We start from the raw sequence: 20345 nt of genomic DNA on the forward strand, positions 1-20345 counted from the left end.
AGGAAGGACTCCTTTCAACTCCCCTCCACTCGACGCGGGAGTGCTGGCAGCCAAGTGCCAACGAACTGCTCAGTGCCTGGTGTCCAGCACCGCTCCTTCCGGCCCGATCGCACTCGAACTGCGACTGGAATGGCGTGTCCTCTCCAACTCTCCACCACCGCTCAACTCTCTGGTGCCTGCCTGCGTCTCCCAGTGCCTGCCACGAACTCAACTCAACTCGTGAACTCAACTCGTGAACTCAACTCAACTCAACTGCCCGCGTCTGCTCAGAGAGACTCAACTGGCGAACTAACTTCGTGTGACTTGCGACTCAACTGGCTTGCGACTCAACTCAGAGAGACTCAACAACTGGCGAACTGCGACGCAACTCTTGAAATGGCGTCCGACCGTCGCCTATATTGGTGGCCGATGACGTCACATTCACGCACTCCTCAGCCAATCAAAGCCTCCCGCGACTCCTGACATCTCCCCCGTTACGCGACCCTGCGGTCCTGGCATAACACGTGCCGGCCAGGTTTGTAGGCCTTTGGAGGTGTACACGGTGGCGGCCAATTATGGCGGTGTTTTTGACCTGGTTTCCTGTCAATTTAATACGAAGTCCTTGTCAGGGAAAGGGGATTATTTAATGTTGCGCTAAGGACCTAACTAATGTTTATGTGGTTTGCAGTGCCATAAAGGACAAAGGTTTGACTACTAGGTGAGACTCACAGGGGCGTTACCTTTAATCCCTCACTATTTAACACTCGAATCTCCAGGTAGATCCACACTCATACATCTTACCCCGACAACCGCCTGAACATCAATAACTTATTACATGTAGAGTCCCTGTCACGACAGCCGAATACCTACCTATTCAGATCTACCTAGCTCTAGATGTTGCATTACCAAATTCATAACACAGCCCCCCCCCCCTGGAACCGTAGCTCCTGCAAGGTTCACCGCAGGGCTACCATTCCAGCCTTAACACTTACTGTCACACACTTAATTAACCTATGAAATAAATCAGGAAGGGCTGTGGGAAGTGAGTCGGACTACCTACCTACACTTCCTTAACATGCTGAACCCCTTAACCATCATGCAAGTATGTACATCTTCTTCGTTGTTCCTGTGGAGGGAGGAAACAACAACACACAACACTAACTTAACCACAAAACTTAACCATCTTTCCAAAACTCAAAACTCTAACCTTTGTACATACCCCGGTCTACAGACCGCGTCCCCCGGTGGATGCCACAAGACACAACCTTACCTGCGGGGCCATCCCCAATGCATCCCCCTAAATTTTCCACGGCCCTGTCCAGATGTTACAGGTGAGTGACACGGCTCGGTGGATTTCGCCCACATTCATGCTACACAGACCCCTTAACCACTCATTCTCATTCCATAGGTCATCAAGGCATTTCAAAAATCAATAAGGTTCTTCTTCAATACACCCCCCTGCAGGACCATGGCATTGATGTCATTCACGTGTGTGTGCATTCCTCAACTAGGCAGCGGGGAGGTACCGCACAAAAAGATGGTGGGGGCGCATCAGGCTGTGGTGCCCGCAGTCCCAAAAACAAGTCAACCGACTTACAAGTTCATTGCCCCCCCCCCCCTTTACCTCTTGGCCCCATGACAGCCCAACAGCCCCTTTCCGCCGTTACCTCGCCGGTGAGGGTCTCCACACACACCAGGCTCCTTTGCCTCCTGCTTTCGCGCAGCAACACGGGTCACCGGGGGACTTCCTCACCCCGCGGCGCCCAACCAGACCCTCCACCGACGAGCTCCAATTTCCAGTTACCACCGGCTGCCAGGGGTAATTGCCGCAGAGGGGGGCCCGCAGGCATCGCTCCTCAGAGCTTGCTCTGTACCTGCGGACACACACACCTTCCCCACCCACAAGACCCCAAAACACACTTCCTCCCCCGCTGCCATTCAATTCTCCACACAACTCAGCACAATTCAGTACAATTCCATAGATGGTGTAAAAGGTGTTACAAGGCTTGCCATGGCCTGCCAATGTGAAATCCCATTCACAGTTCGAATCATTGAATCCTTACACATTTCCATTAGCACATTTCCAAAAAGCACAATTATCGCCCCTCATTATCTCCAATAATCATCACTCACTCTCCAGGTTCCACTCTCACGACCACATCAAAACACGTAACCACAATACAAAAACATACGCCACCCACAAGACACTGTGGCTCCCATTCCATCCCCTCACCGGCCATGTCATCACTCTCACCCGCCTCCCAACTCCAAATTACATGTCCCCAATTTCCCAAAGCAAATCCTGAAGCCTGGGACAGTACTCCTCAAAACACTCACCTCAAGTGCAGGTAGTTGCAGGTTGGTCAGGTTCAAGAGTGCCATCCACCATACAATTCCCAAAATTTCACATTGGGCCAACCAAATACTTCCAAATTTCTCTTTTGTCCCCACTACACTGGCAGGTATGTGGATCCGCATCCAACGGTGATCATCACTACACAACTACCTGTGGCCACGACAGCTCTGCACCTCTACCGTGCAAGGGTCACCGGGACAAGGTGAGCAGTCAAAACGCCAACATGGCCCATGAGTGTCCATAAGGGTGCGACCCACCATCCATCCTTCGGCCCCCCTGCGAGGAACACAGCTGCAGCAGCCCCAGCTGGCCAATGTGGTGAGCACTTGCTGCCACAACACACACTACCGCACACACAACCTCGGCCCTGGGGGGCACGGTCGCAGTGCGTGGCATCCCTACAGCCACGTCCCCTGCACCTCCCCATCATCCCCCAGTCCGACTACAGAACTGCAGCCCCCCAGTGCTCACCCACACTTGACCACACCAAGGTCCAGTCAACAGCCATGCTCCACCAGGAGACCCACCCAGAAGACATGGTCCACACACCTCGGACACGCACAGCACCACGTTGACCCTCAGGCTACACAACTACATCCCCATCATCCCGCGTCCCAAATATCAGCACAGTTGCCCCCGCCACCAGTTGAAAGCTGTGTCTTGCTACCCTATTAATTTCATCACAGCCTCCAACACTTTGGTCTACACACCTGGATCAATAATGGCGTCACTATACAGTGTCCACCATGGCATTTCAAAATCCACCCTTAAATTTGCATCTAACCCACAGATTACCCATGCCAACCATTTGTCACATTTCACTCACCTCACCAAAGAAGGATGCTTTGCCATACACATGCCAGCCGAGCATGGCCCATATGCTCGGCGCGTTACACATCTCCCGATTCACATCCCCATGGCTCTCCTTCCCAACCGAGAGTCCATAAATCATAACGGAGCATCTGTGGAAGGTCACTCACACCATCACGTTCCACAGATGCCCCAATGGTTGTCCGGCAGGCTATCTCCATCCCTGTCCATTCGGTTTGACCCGCGTCCATAGACCAACCACCATGCCAGGTCACCACATGCTGGTTGTCCCAGAGTCCCTGGAGGAGAGTGCCAGGCCGCATGCCCGGGTGGTCACCACATCAGTCCCAAGTTGGCCGTCCGCAGTGCCACCACCAAAGCGCGACCCACAACACCTCCCCCTAGTGGTCCTCAATATTTGCCATCCCAGGCTTGAGAAACCACCTCGGACCTCCCTGGAGGTCTTAACCCCCACCAGGGTCCGGTGACCCTGCCGGCCCGAGCCACCAGCTCGGACGGCGCCCCGACGGACAAGGGACGCCACACTCCACCAGACCCCCCGTGGGACCCAGGTCGTACCTCGACACCCAAGGCTGGACCCCACGTCCAAATCTCGCCATCACAGCCCCCCAGCTGGCTGGCATACCCAAATTTTGAAAGGGGCAGCTTTTGCCCGAGGCCATCACCCATGACCTCTCCATGTCCAAATCCCGCAGCCCGGGGACCAATCCCAACCATGGCTGCTCCAAATCAATTTCCCATTGTAATTTTATTTTAAATTTTCTTTTACAAATTTTCTTTCCCACTGCCAAACCGCAGCTGCAGGGAACAACCTCTACCACCGGTTGTTCTGCCCCTCCCTGCAGTTGATCCAAATTCCCTACAGGGACCAAATCTCCAGAAGCTCTATCTCCCGATCCTCCAAGATCCAAATCCAGCCCGGAGCCAACACACTCCCCCAACTGGTTGTCCAATTTTGGAGCCTCTGTTTCCAAATAGCAGTGTACAGTGAGCGTCCCCTCGGTCATTCCAACCACCTCCTTGGACCAACTCACCTCTTCCCCCAGACTCCTTTGGGCCTGAACAAGCTCTACCTCCATGGGACTGTCACAGGTCTCCAGCCGCTGGATCAAATCATCCTCATCATTACAAATCATTCCTGGCCCCGCCAGGCTTTGATCAATTAACCCTTGCTCCTGCTCTTTTATGCGGGTTTCCAACCCCCTCACCTCCTCGGCCAATTTGCCCCCTTGTCGGTTGAGCAGTCCCCATTCCTCACTCTGCTGTAGCATTCTGGCATCCACCCGGCCCCGATAGCCTTCCAGGTCTCCATTTGCTTTATCAATTCGAGCATTTGTGGCACCAATCTGACCCTCCAACTTTTCCCCCATTTGGACAGCCTGCGTCACGCCCTCCTCTATTTTTGACATCAATTCCTCCCGTTTCAATTCAATTTCCACTCCTATGGCTTTTTCCATCTCCCCCATTTGAGTTTCTACTTTACCCTCAAATTTCCCCAGTCTGTCCGTAATTTGGTTTTGCACTCTCCCTTCTATGCCATCAATTCGTTCCCCCAGCTGCTGTGCCATTTCCCCAATTTTTCCTTCCAATTGTTCATTCCTTTCCTTTATTTCATTCCCTTGTTCATTCATTTGTTCATTCATCACCTCCATTTTTCCCTCTAATCCATCGATTTTGCTGTCCATCCCTTCGATTTGTTCTTTCAATCCCTCCTTTAATCCTTCAATTTTATCACTCTGGGCATTCAGTTCCCCTTTTAACCCATCAATTTTATTTCCCATTCCTTCAATGTGTCCCTCCAATCGATCACTCATTTCTCCCATATTTTTTTTTATGTTATTTTCCATCCCTTCCATTTTTCGAAGCAATTGACCCAACATCTGGTCGGTTGTCGGGGCCGTTCCTACTGCTCCCGACTCCCCGGTAGGGGAGGGGGATAAGTTGGTGCTCGGGACGGGGGAGGTTCCAAGGCTCACCTCGACATTTAATTCCCCTATTTCCGGCTCACTCCCAACGCTGACGGAGGCCTCGCTGCGTACTTCCATTTCGTCGACCTCCGACATCCGCTTTTCGGAAGGTTGTTTCCCGCGCGCGTATTTATTTTAATACCAAAAACACAATTTAAATTTGACGAAGACGCGATATCGCGCTCCGTATGCCCAATTGATTATTAAATTTCTCCGCCTCGCCTATACAAATTTTGCGTTCGAACGTCGGACGCAATGTACGCCCGACCGTGTCGATGTCTCGCCGCGGACAAAAAAATTTGTCCGACGGGTTCAAATCCTACACTCCTGACACCACTTGTCGCGTAACCGTGATTAACACCACAGTTACGGATGACCGATTGCGAGACTTTACACTCCCGAGGCGAACACTCAATGGCGGACTCAAGTTCAACACCAACGCGCGGAATGGCGGGGCGCAGCGAAGGCTCCGCAACCTTATCTATTAAAATCAAACACCCAGGAAAACTGCGTTCAGATATTATGTACAAAAAGTAATATAAGGGTTTATTAGGAAAAGTAAAGCCAGTGAAAAAGCCCGCCGGTAAATCTAATAATTCTAATAAACCTAAATCGGGACGTCCCCACACGACTGACAGCAAACACAAACGAGGGAGATTAATCACGAAAATAACACGTCCCGTCGTTCAAAATATACGCGGAGATCGGGCTTATCTGTCTTTGTCGTCTTGTATTGTTGGTGTCCAGCACCGCTCCTTCCGGCCCGATCGCACACCACGAGGCCCCTCGCTCCAAGCACCACGCGTCCGACGCAGGCCAGCGGCTCCACTTGACCAGGGACAGGAAGGACTCCTTTCAACTCCCCTCCACTCGACGCGGGAGTGCTGGCAGCCAAGTGCCAACGAACTGCTCAGTGCCTGGTGTCCAGCACCGCTCCTTCCGGCCCGATCGCACTCGAACTGCGACTGGAATGGCGTGTCCTCTCCAACTCTCCACCACCGCTCAACTCTCTGGTGCCTGCCTGCGTCTCCCAGTGCCTGCCACGAACTCAACTCAACTCGTGAACTCAACTCGTGAACTCAACTCAACTCAACTGCCCGCGTCTGCTCAGAGAGACTCAACTGGCGAACTAACTTCGTGTGACTTGCGACTCAACTGGCTTGCGACTCAACTCAGAGAGACTCAACAACTGGCGAACTGCGACGCAACTCTTGAAATGGCGTCCGACCGTCGCCTATATTGGTGGCCGATGACGTCACATTCACGCACTCCTCAGCCAATCAAAGCCTCCCGCGACTCCTGACATCTCCCCCGTTACGCGACCCTGCGGTCCTGGCATAACACGTGCCGGCCAGGTTTGTAGGCCTTTGGAGGTGTACACGGTGGCGGCCAATTATGGCGGTGTTTTTGACCTGGTTTCCTGTCAATTTAATACGAAGTCCTTGTCAGGGAAAGGGGATTATTTAATGTTGCGCTAAGGACCTAACTAATGTTTATGTGGTTTGCAGTGCCATAAAGGACAAAGGTTTGACTACTAGGTGAGACTCACAGGGGCGTTACCTTTAATCCCTCACTATTTAACACTCGAATCTCCAGGTAGATCCACACTCATACATCTTACCCCGACAACCGCCTGAACATCAATAACTTATTACATGTAGAGTCCCTGTCACGACAGCCGAATACCTACCTATTCAGATCTACCTAGCTCTAGATGTTGCATTACCAAATTCATAACACAGCCCCCCCCCCTGGAACCGTAGCTCCTGCAAGGTTCACCGCAGGGCTACCATTCCAGCCTTAACACTTACTGTCACACACTTAATTAACCTATGAAATAAATCAGGAAGGGCTGTGGGAAGTGAGTCGGACTACCTACCTACACTTCCTTAACATGCTGAACCCCTTAACCATCATGCAAGTATGTACATCTTCTTCGTTGTTCCTGTGGAGGGAGGAAACAACAACACACAACACTAACTTAACCACAAAACTTAACCATCTTTCCAAAACTCAAAACTCTAACCTTTGTACATACCCCGGTCTACAGACCGCGTCCCCCGGTGGATGCCACAAGACACAACCTTACCTGCGGGGCCATCCCCAATGCATCCCCCTAAATTTTCCACGGCCCTGTCCAGATGTTACAGGTGAGTGACACGGCTCGGTGGATTTCGCCCACATTCATGCTACACAGACCCCTTAACCACTCATTCTCATTCCATAGGTCATCAAGGCATTTCAAAAATCAATAAGGTTCTTCTTCAATACACCCCCCTGCAGGACCATGGCATTGATGTCATTCACGTGTGTGTGCATTCCTCAACTAGGCAGCGGGGAGGTACCGCACAAAAAGATGGTGGGGGCGCATCAGGCTGTGGTGCCCGCAGTCCCAAAAACAAGTCAACCGACTTACAAGTTCATTGCCCCCCCCCCCTTTACCTCTTGGCCCCATGACAGCCCAACAGCCCCTTTCCGCCGTTACCTCGCCGGTGAGGGTCTCCACACACACCAGGCTCCTTTGCCTCCTGCTTTCGCGCAGCAACACGGGTCACCGGGGGACTTCCTCACCCCGCGGCGCCCAACCAGACCCTCCACCGACGAGCTCCAATTTCCAGTTACCACCGGCTGCCAGGGGTAATTGCCGCAGAGGGGGGCCCGCAGGCATCGCTCCTCAGAGCTTGCTCTGTACCTGCGGACACACACACCTTCCCCACCCACAAGACCCCAAAACACACTTCCTCCCCCGCTGCCATTCAATTCTCCACACAACTCAGCACAATTCAGTACAATTCCATAGATGGTGTAAAAGGTGTTACAAGGCTTGCCATGGCCTGCCAATGTGAAATCCCATTCACAGTTCGAATCATTGAATCCTTACACATTTCCATTAGCACATTTCCAAAAAGCACAATTATCGCCCCTCATTATCTCCAATAATCATCACTCACTCTCCAGGTTCCACTCTCACGACCACATCAAAACACGTAACCACAATACAAAAACATACGCCACCCACAAGACACTGTGGCTCCCATTCCATCCCCTCACCGGCCATGTCATCACTCTCACCCGCCTCCCAACTCCAAATTACATGTCCCCAATTTCCCAAAGCAAATCCTGAAGCCTGGGACAGTACTCCTCAAAACACTCACCTCAAGTGCAGGTAGTTGCAGGTTGGTCAGGTTCAAGAGTGCCATCCACCATACAATTCCCAAAATTTCACATTGGGCCAACCAAATACTTCCAAATTTCTCTTTTGTCCCCACTACACTGGCAGGTATGTGGATCCGCATCCAACGGTGATCATCACTACACAACTACCTGTGGCCACGACAGCTCTGCACCTCTACCGTGCAAGGGTCACCGGGACAAGGTGAGCAGTCAAAACGCCAACATGGCCCATGAGTGTCCATAAGGGTGCGACCCACCATCCATCCTTCGGCCCCCCTGCGAGGAACACAGCTGCAGCAGCCCCAGCTGGCCAATGTGGTGAGCACTTGCTGCCACAACACACACTACCGCACACACAACCTCGGCCCTGGGGGGCACGGTCGCAGTGCGTGGCATCCCTACAGCCACGTCCCCTGCACCTCCCCATCATCCCCCAGTCCGACTACAGAACTGCAGCCCCCCAGTGCTCACCCACACTTGACCACACCAAGGTCCAGTCAACAGCCATGCTCCACCAGGAGACCCACCCAGAAGACATGGTCCACACACCTCGGACACGCACAGCACCACGTTGACCCTCAGGCTACACAACTACATCCCCATCATCCCGCGTCCCAAATATCAGCACAGTTGCCCCCGCCACCAGTTGAAAGCTGTGTCTTGCTACCCTATTAATTTCATCACAGCCTCCAACACTTTGGTCTACACACCTGGATCAATAATGGCGTCACTATACAGTGTCCACCATGGCATTTCAAAATCCACCCTTAAATTTGCATCTAACCCACAGATTACCCATGCCAACCATTTGTCACATTTCACTCACCTCACCAAAGAAGGATGCTTTGCCATACACATGCCAGCCGAGCATGGCCCATATGCTCGGCGCGTTACACATCTCCCGATTCACATCCCCATGGCTCTCTTCCCAACCCGAGAGTCCATAAATCATAACGGAGCATCTGTGGAAGGTCACTCACACCATCACGTTCCACAGATGCCCCAATGGTTGTCCGGCAGGCTATCTCCATCCCTGTCCATTCGGTTTGACCCGCGTCCATAGACCAACCACCATGCCAGGTCACCACATGCTGGTTGTCCCAGAGTCCCTGGAGGAGAGTGCCAGGCCGCATGCCCGGGTGGTCACCACATCAGTCCCAAGTTGGCCGTCCGCAGTGCCACCACCAAAGCGCGACCCACAACACCTCCCCCTAGTGGTCCTCAATATTTGCCATCCCAGGCTTGAGAAACCACCTCGGACCTCCCTGGAGGTCTTAACCCCCACCAGGGTCCGGTGACCCTGCCGGCCCGAGCCACCAGCTCGGACGGCGCCCCGACGGACAAGGGACGCCACACTCCACCAGACCCCCCGTGGGACCCAGGTCGTACCTCGACACCCAAGGCTGGACCCCACGTCCAAATCTCGCCATCACAGCCCCCCAGCTGGCTGGCATACCCAAATTTTGAAAGGGGCAGCTTTTGCCCGAGGCCATCACCCATGACCTCTCCATGTCCAAATCCCGCAGCCCGGGGACCAATCCCAACCATGGCTGCTCCAAATCAATTTCCCATTGTAATTTTATTTTAAATTTTCTTTTACAAATTTTCTTTCCCACTGCCAAACCGCAGCTGCAGGGAACAACCTCTACCACCGGTTGTTCTGCCCCTCCCTGCAGTTGATCCAAATTCCCTACAGGGACCAAATCTCCAGAAGCTCTATCTCCCGATCCTCCAAGATCCAAATCCAGCCCGGAGCCAACACACTCCCCCAACTGGTTGTCCAATTTTGGAGCCTCTGTTTCCAAATAGCAGTGTACAGTGAGCGTCCCCTCGGTCATTCCAACCACCTCCTTGGACCAACTCACCTCTTCCCCCAGACTCCTTTGGGCCTGAACAAGCTCTACCTCCATGGGACTGTCACAGGTCTCCAGCCGCTGGATCAAATCATCCTCATCATTACAAATCATTCCTGGCCCCGCCAGGCTTTGATCAATTAACCCTTGCTCCTGCTCTTTTATGCGGGTTTCCAACCCCCTCACCTCCTCGGCCAATTTGCCCCCTTGTCGGTTGAGCAGTCCCCATTCCTCACTCTGCTGTAGCATTCTGGCATCCACCCGGCCCCGATAGCCTTCCAGGTCTCCATTTGCTTTATCAATTCGAGCATTTGTGGCACCAATCTGACCCTCCAACTTTTCCCCCATTTGGACAGCCTGCGTCACGCCCTCCTCTATTTTTGACATCAATTCCTCCCGTTTCAATTCAATTTCCACTCCTATGGCTTTTTCCATCTCCCCCATTTGAGTTTCTACTTTACCCTCAAATTTCCCCAGTCTGTCCGTAATTTGGTTTTGCACTCTCCCTTCTATGCCATCAATTCGTTCCCCCAGCTGCTGTGCCATTTCCCCAATTTTTCCTTCCAATTGTTCATTCCTTTCCTTTATTTCATTCCCTTGTTCATTCATTTGTTCATTCATCACCTCCATTTTTCCCTCTAATCCATCGATTTTGCTGTCCATCCCTTCGATTTGTTCTTTCAATCCCTCCTTTAATCCTTCAATTTTATCACTCTGGGCATTCAGTTCCCCTTTTAACCCATCAATTTTATTTCCCATTCCTTCAATGTGTCCCTCCAATCGATCACTCATTTCTCCCATATTTTTTTTTATGTTATTTTCCATCCCTTCCATTTTTCGAAGCAATTGACCCAACATCTGGTCGGTTGTCGGGGCCGTTCCTACTGCTCCCGACTCCCCGGTAGGGGAGGGGGATAAGTTGGTGCTCGGGACGGGGGAGGTTCCAAGGCTCACCTCGACATTTAATTCCCCTATTTCCGGCTCACTCCCAACGCTGACGGAGGCCTCGCTGCGTACTTCCATTTCGTCGACCTCCGACATCCGCTTTTCGGAAGGTTGTTTCCCGCGCGCGTATTTATTTTAATACCAAAAACACAATTTAAATTTGACGAAGACGCGATATCGCGCTCCGTATGCCCAATTGATTATTAAATTTCTCCGCCTCGCCTATACAAATTTTGCGTTCGAACGTCGGACGCAATGTACGCCCGACCGTGTCGATGTCTCGCCGCGGACAAAAAAATTTGTCCGACGGGTTCAAATCCTACACTCCTGACACCACTTGTCGCGTAACCGTGATTAACACCACAGTTACGGATGACCGATTGCGAGACTTTACACTCCCGAGGCGAACACTCAATGGCGGACTCAAGTTCAACACCAACGCGCGGAATGGCGGGGCGCAGCGAAGGCTCCGCAACCTTATCTATTAAAATCAAACACCCAGGAAAACTGCGTTCAGATATTATGTACAAAAAGTAATATAAGGGTTTATTAGGAAAAGTAAAGCCAGTGAAAAAGCCCGCCGGTAAATCTAATAATTCTAATAAACCTAAATCGGGACGTCCCCACACGACTGACAGCAAACACAAACGAGGGAGATTAATCACGAAAATAACACGTCCCGTCGTTCAAAATATACGCGGAGATCGGGCTTATCTGTCTTTGTCGTCTTGTATTGTTGGTGTCCAGCACCGCTCCTTCCGGCCCGATCGCACACCACGAGGCCCCTCGCTCCAAGCACCACGCGTCCGACGCAGGCCAGCGGCTCCACTTGACCAGGGACAGGAAGGACTCCTTTCAACTCCCCTCCACTCGACGCGGGAGTGCTGGCAGCCAAGTGCCAACGAACTGCTCAGTGCCTGGTGTCCAGCACCGCTCCTTCCGGCCCGATCGCACTCGAACTGCGACTGGAATGGCGTGTCCTCTCCAACTCTCCACCACCGCTCAACTCTCTGGTGCCTGCCTGCGTCTCCCAGTGCCTGCCACGAACTCAACTCAACTCGTGAACTCAACTCGTGAACTCAACTCAACTCAACTGCCCGCGTCTGCTCAGAGAGACTCAACTGGCGAACTAACTTCGTGTGACTTGCGACTCAACTGGCTTGCGACTCAACTCAGAGAGACTCAACAACTGGCGAACTGCGACGCAACTCTTGAAATGGCGTCCGACCGTCGCCTATATTGGTGGCCGATGACGTCACATTCACGCACTCCTCAGCCAATCAAAGCCTCCCGCGACTCCTGACATCTCCCCCGTTACGCGACCCTGCGGTCCTGGCATAACACGTGCCGGCCAGGTTTGTAGGCCTTTGGAGGTGTACACGGTGGCGGCCAATTATGGCGGTGTTTTTGACCTGGTTTCCTGTCAATTTAATACGAAGTCCTTGTCAGGGAAAGGGGATTATTTAATGTTGCGCTAAGGACCTAACTAATGTTTATGTGGTTTGCAGTGCCATAAAGGACAAAGGTTTGACTACTAGGTGAGACTCACAGGGGCGTTACCTTTAATCCCTCACTATTTAACACTCGAATCTCCAGGTAGATCCACACTCATACATCTTACCCCGACAACCGCCTGAACATCAATAACTTATTACATGTAGAGTCCCTGTCACGACAGCCGAATACCTACCTATTCAGATCTACCTAGCTCTAGATGTTGCATTACCAAATTCATAACAATATATATATATATGTATATATATATATATGTATATATATATATGTATATGTATATATATATATATGTATATATATATATGTATATGTATATATATATATATATGTATATATATATATGTATATGTATATATATATATATATGTATATATATATATGTATATATATATATATATGTATATATATATATGTATATATATATATATATGTATATATATATATGTATATATATGTATATGTATATATATATGTATATATATATATGTATATATATATATATGTATATATATATGTATATATATATGTATATGTATATATATATATGTATATATATATATGTATATATATATATATGTATATATATATATATATATGTATATATATATATGTATATATATATATATATATGTATATATATATATGTATATATATATATATATGTATATATATATATATATGTATATATATATATATGTATATATATATATATGTATATATATATATATATGTATATATATATATATGTATATATATATATATATGTATATATATATATATGTATATATATATATATATGTATATATATATATATGTATATATATATATATGTATATATATATATATATGTATATATATATATATGTATATATATATATATATGTATATATATATATATGTATATATATATATATATGTATATATATATATATATGTATATATATATATATGTATATATATATATATATATATATATATATATATATATATATATATATATATATATATATATATGTATATATATATGTGTGTGTGTGTGTGTGAGAGTATGTGTTTCAATATGTGTGTGTGTGTGAGAGTATATGTTTCAATGTGTGTGTGTGTGTGTGTGTTTGTGTATGTGTGTATGTGTATATGTATATATATATATATGTATATATATATATATATATATATATATATATATATATATATATTGTGGTTTTTAAAACCCTCCACTTTGTAAATATTTGTAATATTCCCTTATAAATAAACCCCTGTAAATATTCCCATTTTTGGTGTAAAGGTCAAAGGTCGCACCCTAGTTAGGCCACGAGCAACACATAGCACACCATAGGCATCTTCTTTAGTTATTTCATTAGTATGTGTTTCAGTTAAGGATCTGTTCCCAATAGTTGAATCTGCATTGTATTAATTAAATAAGAGTAGGCCCCCTTGTCAATTCATATTGCAGCGTAGCCTTCCTCCAAATTGTGTTCCTTGGCTTGTCAGTAGCGTTCGCTGCCTGGCTCAGCCACCATTGAATACGAGGTGAGGCTTGGAGAAGAAGGGAGCGGGGCGGCAAGAACGAGGTGTGTCCGGTAAGCCCCCACCAGCCAACCAGGGCTGAGGTGAGCTCGTTAATAGGCGTGGCTCGATGAAGCGCGGCTTGATTTCTAAGCGGGTTATAAAAGCGCAAGCGCCAAGGCCTCTCGGGAGATGCGCGAGGGGAGGCCATTGATTAAGGACTGCGCCGGGGGATGCTGATTGTGAACGAACTGCGTGGGAGCGCTCGATTGATTGTCACGTTGTTGGAGCGACCTGCACGAGGGTACCCTCTGAGACGAACGTTGGGCGCGAGAGAGTTGGCACGAAGATTACGCATGCGGCATCCCAGTCCCCCACATAATTATTAGGTCCGGTTGCGCGTCAACGACATGCGAAGCTGCCTGCCATTCTTCACGGCGGACCCAGAGCCTGGAACCAGCTGCCTGGACCTTTCTCTTCCTTGCCACCACCACCACCCCATTCGTGTAAGTGTGTTTGTACTGTCCTGGGCGTGTGATAATATAAGACTGTTTAAGGCTGCCCTGTGTCACTGCTTCTTCTTCTTCTTCTTCTTGTATATTCCCTTCTTTCATTTCCTCTTCAGGTTTCTTGTACATAATTAATAAATTATATTTGGTCTTCCTTTACTTTGGTTCCTCTCATCCGGTCGCTTTAGTGATTTCTCAATTGATATACGTGGCACGATTTGGCCAACGCTCTGAATCGGGTTAGTCTTTTGTTAATGGCCCGAGTCGCAGCTCGCTTCACTTGGCGTATCCATTAACGCTGCGGCTCGGGTGGAAATGATCTCCTCGCTCACGGCCGGTCTTAGTACGCAGGTATTTTGGACGTCATTGACTAATGACCCTGGCTACTAGCGACCGGGAGTGACATCATAATTTCGAGGACCGGAGACGGCCGGCTTAATAGACGAGGGGATTAACCCCCCCCCCCCCCTCGGTAAGGGGAGGGCCGTACTCTGAGATCTGCAACAATTGGTGTCAGGGAGTGGGATTGGACCTAAACCCAATTTTTTAATCCATCTGAAAAATTTGGTCAAAATTAGGAGCGGCCGAAATATAGAATTAAAAACCAAATTATATCATGCCATGGATGGTCTAGGTGGTCGGATGCCGTTGGAGGAGATAGAAGAGGAGGTAGAGTCGACCCAGGACCCCAGTGAGGAGATGGGGAGATAGAGGAGGAGGTTGAAGAAGGTGCGGTAGAGGGGGTTGCAGGCGCACAAGATGGCGGCGCCACGCACATGGCCGCGGCAGCCGAGCCCACGGCACCAGTAGACTGGGGCCTATTGATGGTGCAGATGAGGGCCTTTATGGTCAAGATGGGCGAAGACCTGGAGAGGAACAGTGAGCGATTGTGAAGCCAAATTGAGGAAATGGGAAATGATTGGAAAACAAAATTAGGGGGATTGTGTAAGGGTATGGGAGAAATGAGGGCCAATATTGAAGGGTTTGGAAACGAAATGAGTGAGCAAATAAGTAAATTTGGGGACAGAATGGGTGACCGCATTCAAAAATGTGGGGAGAACATAGACCGCATGGCGGGCGGGAGAGGCACATCGGTACGCGACGAGGTAACGCGACTCGAGGAGCGCGGGGTGAGCGAGGGTGAGCAAAGCAAAGTCACGTGGACCGGGGTAGAAATCGCGACCCGGGGTATGGGAAAGCTTGCGACCGCCGAGAGAGAAGAGAAAATTTTAATAGAGCCAGGGGTCATCGAGGGAAAGGAAAAAGAAATTAAAACCGAACAAATAGTCGTGGAAATTGGAATTGGAGAGACCGCAGATGTAGAAAAGCACTCGCGGGGTGAAGAAATGGATCATGTGCAACGTCTGTATCCACATCATGATGCCGTACTTGCTAATCCTTATAAAGATTTGCAGGTGCGCGTGGAGCGAAGAAGAAGAATCCCAAAGGTGATTCGGGCTGTGTATGGGGCGAAGAGATTTTTCGGCAAAGTGTTTGTCGCGAAAAGAATTTTCGCGCGCGTGGGATGCAGGTGTAACCCGGGCGTTTGTGGGAGGTCCGTGGTGCGCTGTGTGAATGGCAATGGCGCGCGTGTGCGAACGGCGCCGGAGCGAGAGTGTGATACCGGGTGCGAGGGAGAATGCACGACAGAGAGTGACACGGAGAGTGAGTTGGTTGTGGCAAGTGTGAGAGATTGCACACCTGGAATGGTTGAGCGTGTGCAAGAATGCACACCTGGAATGGTTGAGCGTGTGCGGGGAGCACACCTGAGTTGGTTGTGGAGCACGTTATTGGGTGTGCAACAGATTGCACACCCCTGGGTAGGTGTGCGCTGAGTGGGTGTATGCGGGAGTACACACCCATGAGTGGTACGGAGTACGTACCGGGGGAGTGTGCGCAAGAGTGTGCACAGAGAGAGAGTGCGTTGAATGAGTGCAGGGAATGTATGGGTTGCATGAGAGGCGTTGAGACACCTGGATGTGTGAATATGGGAAGAGTCGCGTGTGGATGTGAGCATGCAAGTAAGGCATCGACGTTAACCGGGACAGCGTTTAGGCTGACGGATAGCTGACGCGAGCCCTCGGTCCGTGCCGGGCGGTGTGTGCTGCGGGAGCCGGCGGGGATTGGTGTTGCGTCGCTTCTGTTCGGAGCGTCGTGCACGATTCAGGCCGGGCCCCACCTTGCACGGTCGAGTCCACGCTTTGCCAGGCAAAGTGACCGGCCCGGTTCGAGGGAAGATAGAAGGGGTCGGAGCGGCGCCCCCTTGTTGTTGCGGCACTCCACCCGTGCAAGGCTGGGCCATCGCGCTTGGGAGCGCAAGGCCTTGCGCCGGGATGGTGCTTGGAGCCTTGGCCCGACGAAACCTCCTCCCCTGAATCTGAATGCCGGACGGACCCAACCTGCAGGAGACCAAACCACCCGTATTCATTGCTCAGCTTTGCGAAGCCGAGCTTTGATGATGTAATGATGCACCGAGGCTCAGAGTAGTGACTGGATTAGCGATAGTGATGATGGCAAATGGTATATGGTGTAGAGGGATGGTAGATCTGCCATCCCTCCATCGTATTTTGGGGGCAAAGGAGCTATAGTTTATGGGGTTATGGCGGTGAAAACCAAGCCATGGAGGGTTTGGATAATGTTAGGGTTTAGAAATGACCATAGGTAACTGTAGATTGAAGTAGCGACATCATACCTGTAGTAGGGGACGTAGGTTGATTAGTTTGGATGATAACGATGTGGGATGTGCAATAGTATAAGGGAAGACGGGAAGCACTAAGTTAGAGGGAAAACCAGGTAGATCAGATGATGCAGTGTGTGTGTAGGAAGTGATTGAGCAGAGTATTGTGAAAGGTGTGATTGTGCATTGAGTTGAGTGTATTGTATTGAGTGAATGGTCCTGGAGGGAAGGAGGGTGCAAGTGCCACCAGGTGTGCAGGTGCCACCAGGTGTGTGGGCACCAGGTGTGCCAGTGCAGTACAGGTGTATGGAGAATGGTTGTGTGGAATAGCTGGTATGGAATACATGGAGTATGGAATGGATGGTATGGAATAAATGGTATGGAATGAATGGAGTATGGAATGGATGGTGTGGAGTGAGTATTGTGGAATACGTGGAGTGGAGTGGTGTTGCGTTACACCTGCATCGAGGGGTTGGTGCGAAAGGAGTGGATGGGGGAAGGATGGACCCCTTCACGAATACCCGGGCAGGGTAGTTTAAAAGTTGGTCGAGGGAGTACATAAATTGTGGTTGGATATTGGCATCTGTGGTGCGGGTAGTTGCACGGAAGAGTTGTGTTGGGTGCATTAGTTGAGTAAATTGGCTGGGCGTGTGGCCTGTTAGTACGTGTGATTGAATGGGCACTCCGCCACTGTTAGTCTGTCGGCCAGGTGAGGCCGCAGGTAGGCTCTGGGAGCCAGTAGTAGTTCAATGGGGCCCGAGGAACCGGAGGACGGACCCGAGTAGCCCGACGCCAGAGAGGGCGGTAGGGAGTGAGAGCGCCAGAGGGCCTTCCCCAGGTAGGTTAGGGTAAGGAGCAGGTAAGCTCGGGAGACAACTGCAGTGGCGGTGTGCAGGTGAGTGGACCTGCTGGGAGCGCCACACGACCCAGCCCTGAAATTGTGCGAGGGCACAGGGAGTAGGATCGGGGGAGTGAGACCCCAAATTGGTGAGCACCACAGTTTGGTCAATGGGAGTTCGGTTCTTAGAACCACATAGAGTAAAAAGGGCCAATGGTTTGGCAGGGAAAGACCCCGGGTAGTGTAAAGTGTGTTAAAGTCATTTAGAAGGTAGTTAGGACTGAAAGTCTCTTCGCACCATCCGCATCCACTCACTAAGGTGATAGGACTCCACACCACCGGTTTGTGCAAATGTCTGGGATGTAAGACGCATCATGACGTGGGTGTGACATTGCTCATTGTTCCATCTCTTCCTCCTTATGAGGGACTGCTGGTAAATTCGGAATAGAGGGATTAATGAGAAATTGGGATTGATGACGAATTTGGTATTAGGGGAGATATGGGGAAGACAGGACGTAGCGAGGGATTTGTAAATTGTGTAAATACGGGGTAAGGGGCAAGGGTTGATTAGGTGACGGGGGGGGGGGGGGGGGGGACGTATGGTAGGGACGAGCTTTCTCGGCTCGCTCTCTGGAGCACCTCACCTCTGCATTACCTCGTGTTATTGTGTACTCTTGCGCCCTTGCACCCCGCTAACCCTGATTTGTCTTCCTTCCCCACTCATGGACCGTGGTCTTTGGGTACCGAGGGGAAAGAGTGCAGGTGTCGCAGTTGTGTGCCCGCGCCCTCGCTGCTGCCTACGTGGACCGGTACCACACTTATGGACCGCACGTTGTTGTGGCCGAGCACCACCATATGGACCAAAGGTCTGTGGCCGAGCACCACATTCATGGACCCCACATTTTGGGGCCTGGCACCTCTGCTGGGGGACCGGCCATTGTGGCCAGGAGATCTTGCTTGCGGACCACGGTAAAGGTGGCACCTAAGCCATGCAGGTGGACCACCTTAGTTGGCCCCTTCTGGCCATCATTAAAGAAATGGACACGTTTTGTGCCTTCTTTTTATTTCTAAATAGGCCGCAAGCAAAGAAGTCATCCAGAAACATCGACCCAGCAGAGAAGACGTCGCAAGGCATCATTATTCTTGAAATGTATGACTGTGCAACGGATGGTGCTTTTGGTGCTTTTAGTGAATTTTGGTGCTTTGGTGCTTTTGGTGCTTATTGGCGCGAGTGGTATCGGTGCAGTGCAGTGTATGCCTTTCCTCTTCTCAAAAGATCTTCTTTTTGTTTCCCAAAAGATAGGTCCTGGGTTCGCGTTTAAATACCAAGTAGTGTCTTTGTAAATAATGCTACCCACCGTCAATGTTTAGCTTGAGAATTACTTCCGTGATTCGGTTATCCTGTGGGCATGAATCTGATAGATAGAATGCAACGCAGCAGGTGGGACATACTTAGTTGTTTTAAAAATGTCGCACTCAGGGTGAAGTTAATAGTAGAGGGTTACCACACCTGAGTGTCACACTAAGTTAAAGTTCTGTCGGGCCGGGACGGCCCTGGAGGTAATGAGGGTGCAGTGTTGTGGTTTTTAGAACCCTCCACTTTGTAAATATTTGAAATATTCCCTTATAAATAATCCCCAGTAAATATTCCCATTTTTGGTGTAAAGGTCAAAGTTCGCACCCTAGTTAGGCCACGAGAAACACGTAGCACAACATAGGCATCTTCTTTACTTATTTCATTAGTATGTGTTTCAGGTAAGGATCTATTCCCAATAGTTGAATCTGCGTTGTATTAATTAAATAAGAGTAGGCCCCCTTGTCAATTCATATTGCGGCGTAGCCTTCCTCCAAATTGTGTTCCTTGGCTTGCCAGTAGCGTTCACTGCCTGGCTCAGCCGCTATTGAACACGAGGTCAGGCTTGGAGAAGAAGGGGGCGGGGCGGCAAGAACGAGGTGTGGCCACGTCAACTCACCACCAGGGCGTGGCCGGTAAGCCCCCACCAGCCAACCAGGGCTGAGGTGAGCTCGTTAATAGGCGTGGCTCGATGAAGCACGGCTTGATTTCTAAGCGGGTTATAAAAGCGCAAGCGCCAAGCTCTCTCGTGAGATGCGCGAGGGGAGGCCATTGATTAAGGACTGCGCCGGGGGATGCTGATTGTGAACGAACTCCGCGGGAAGCGCTCGATTGATTGTCA

This window comes from Myxine glutinosa, chromosome 4, assembly GCF_964187855.1.
Source record: "Myxine glutinosa chromosome 4, kmMyxGlut1.1, whole genome shotgun sequence".
NCBI classification, from domain to species: domain Eukaryota; kingdom Metazoa; phylum Chordata; class Myxini; order Myxiniformes; family Myxinidae; genus Myxine; species Myxine glutinosa.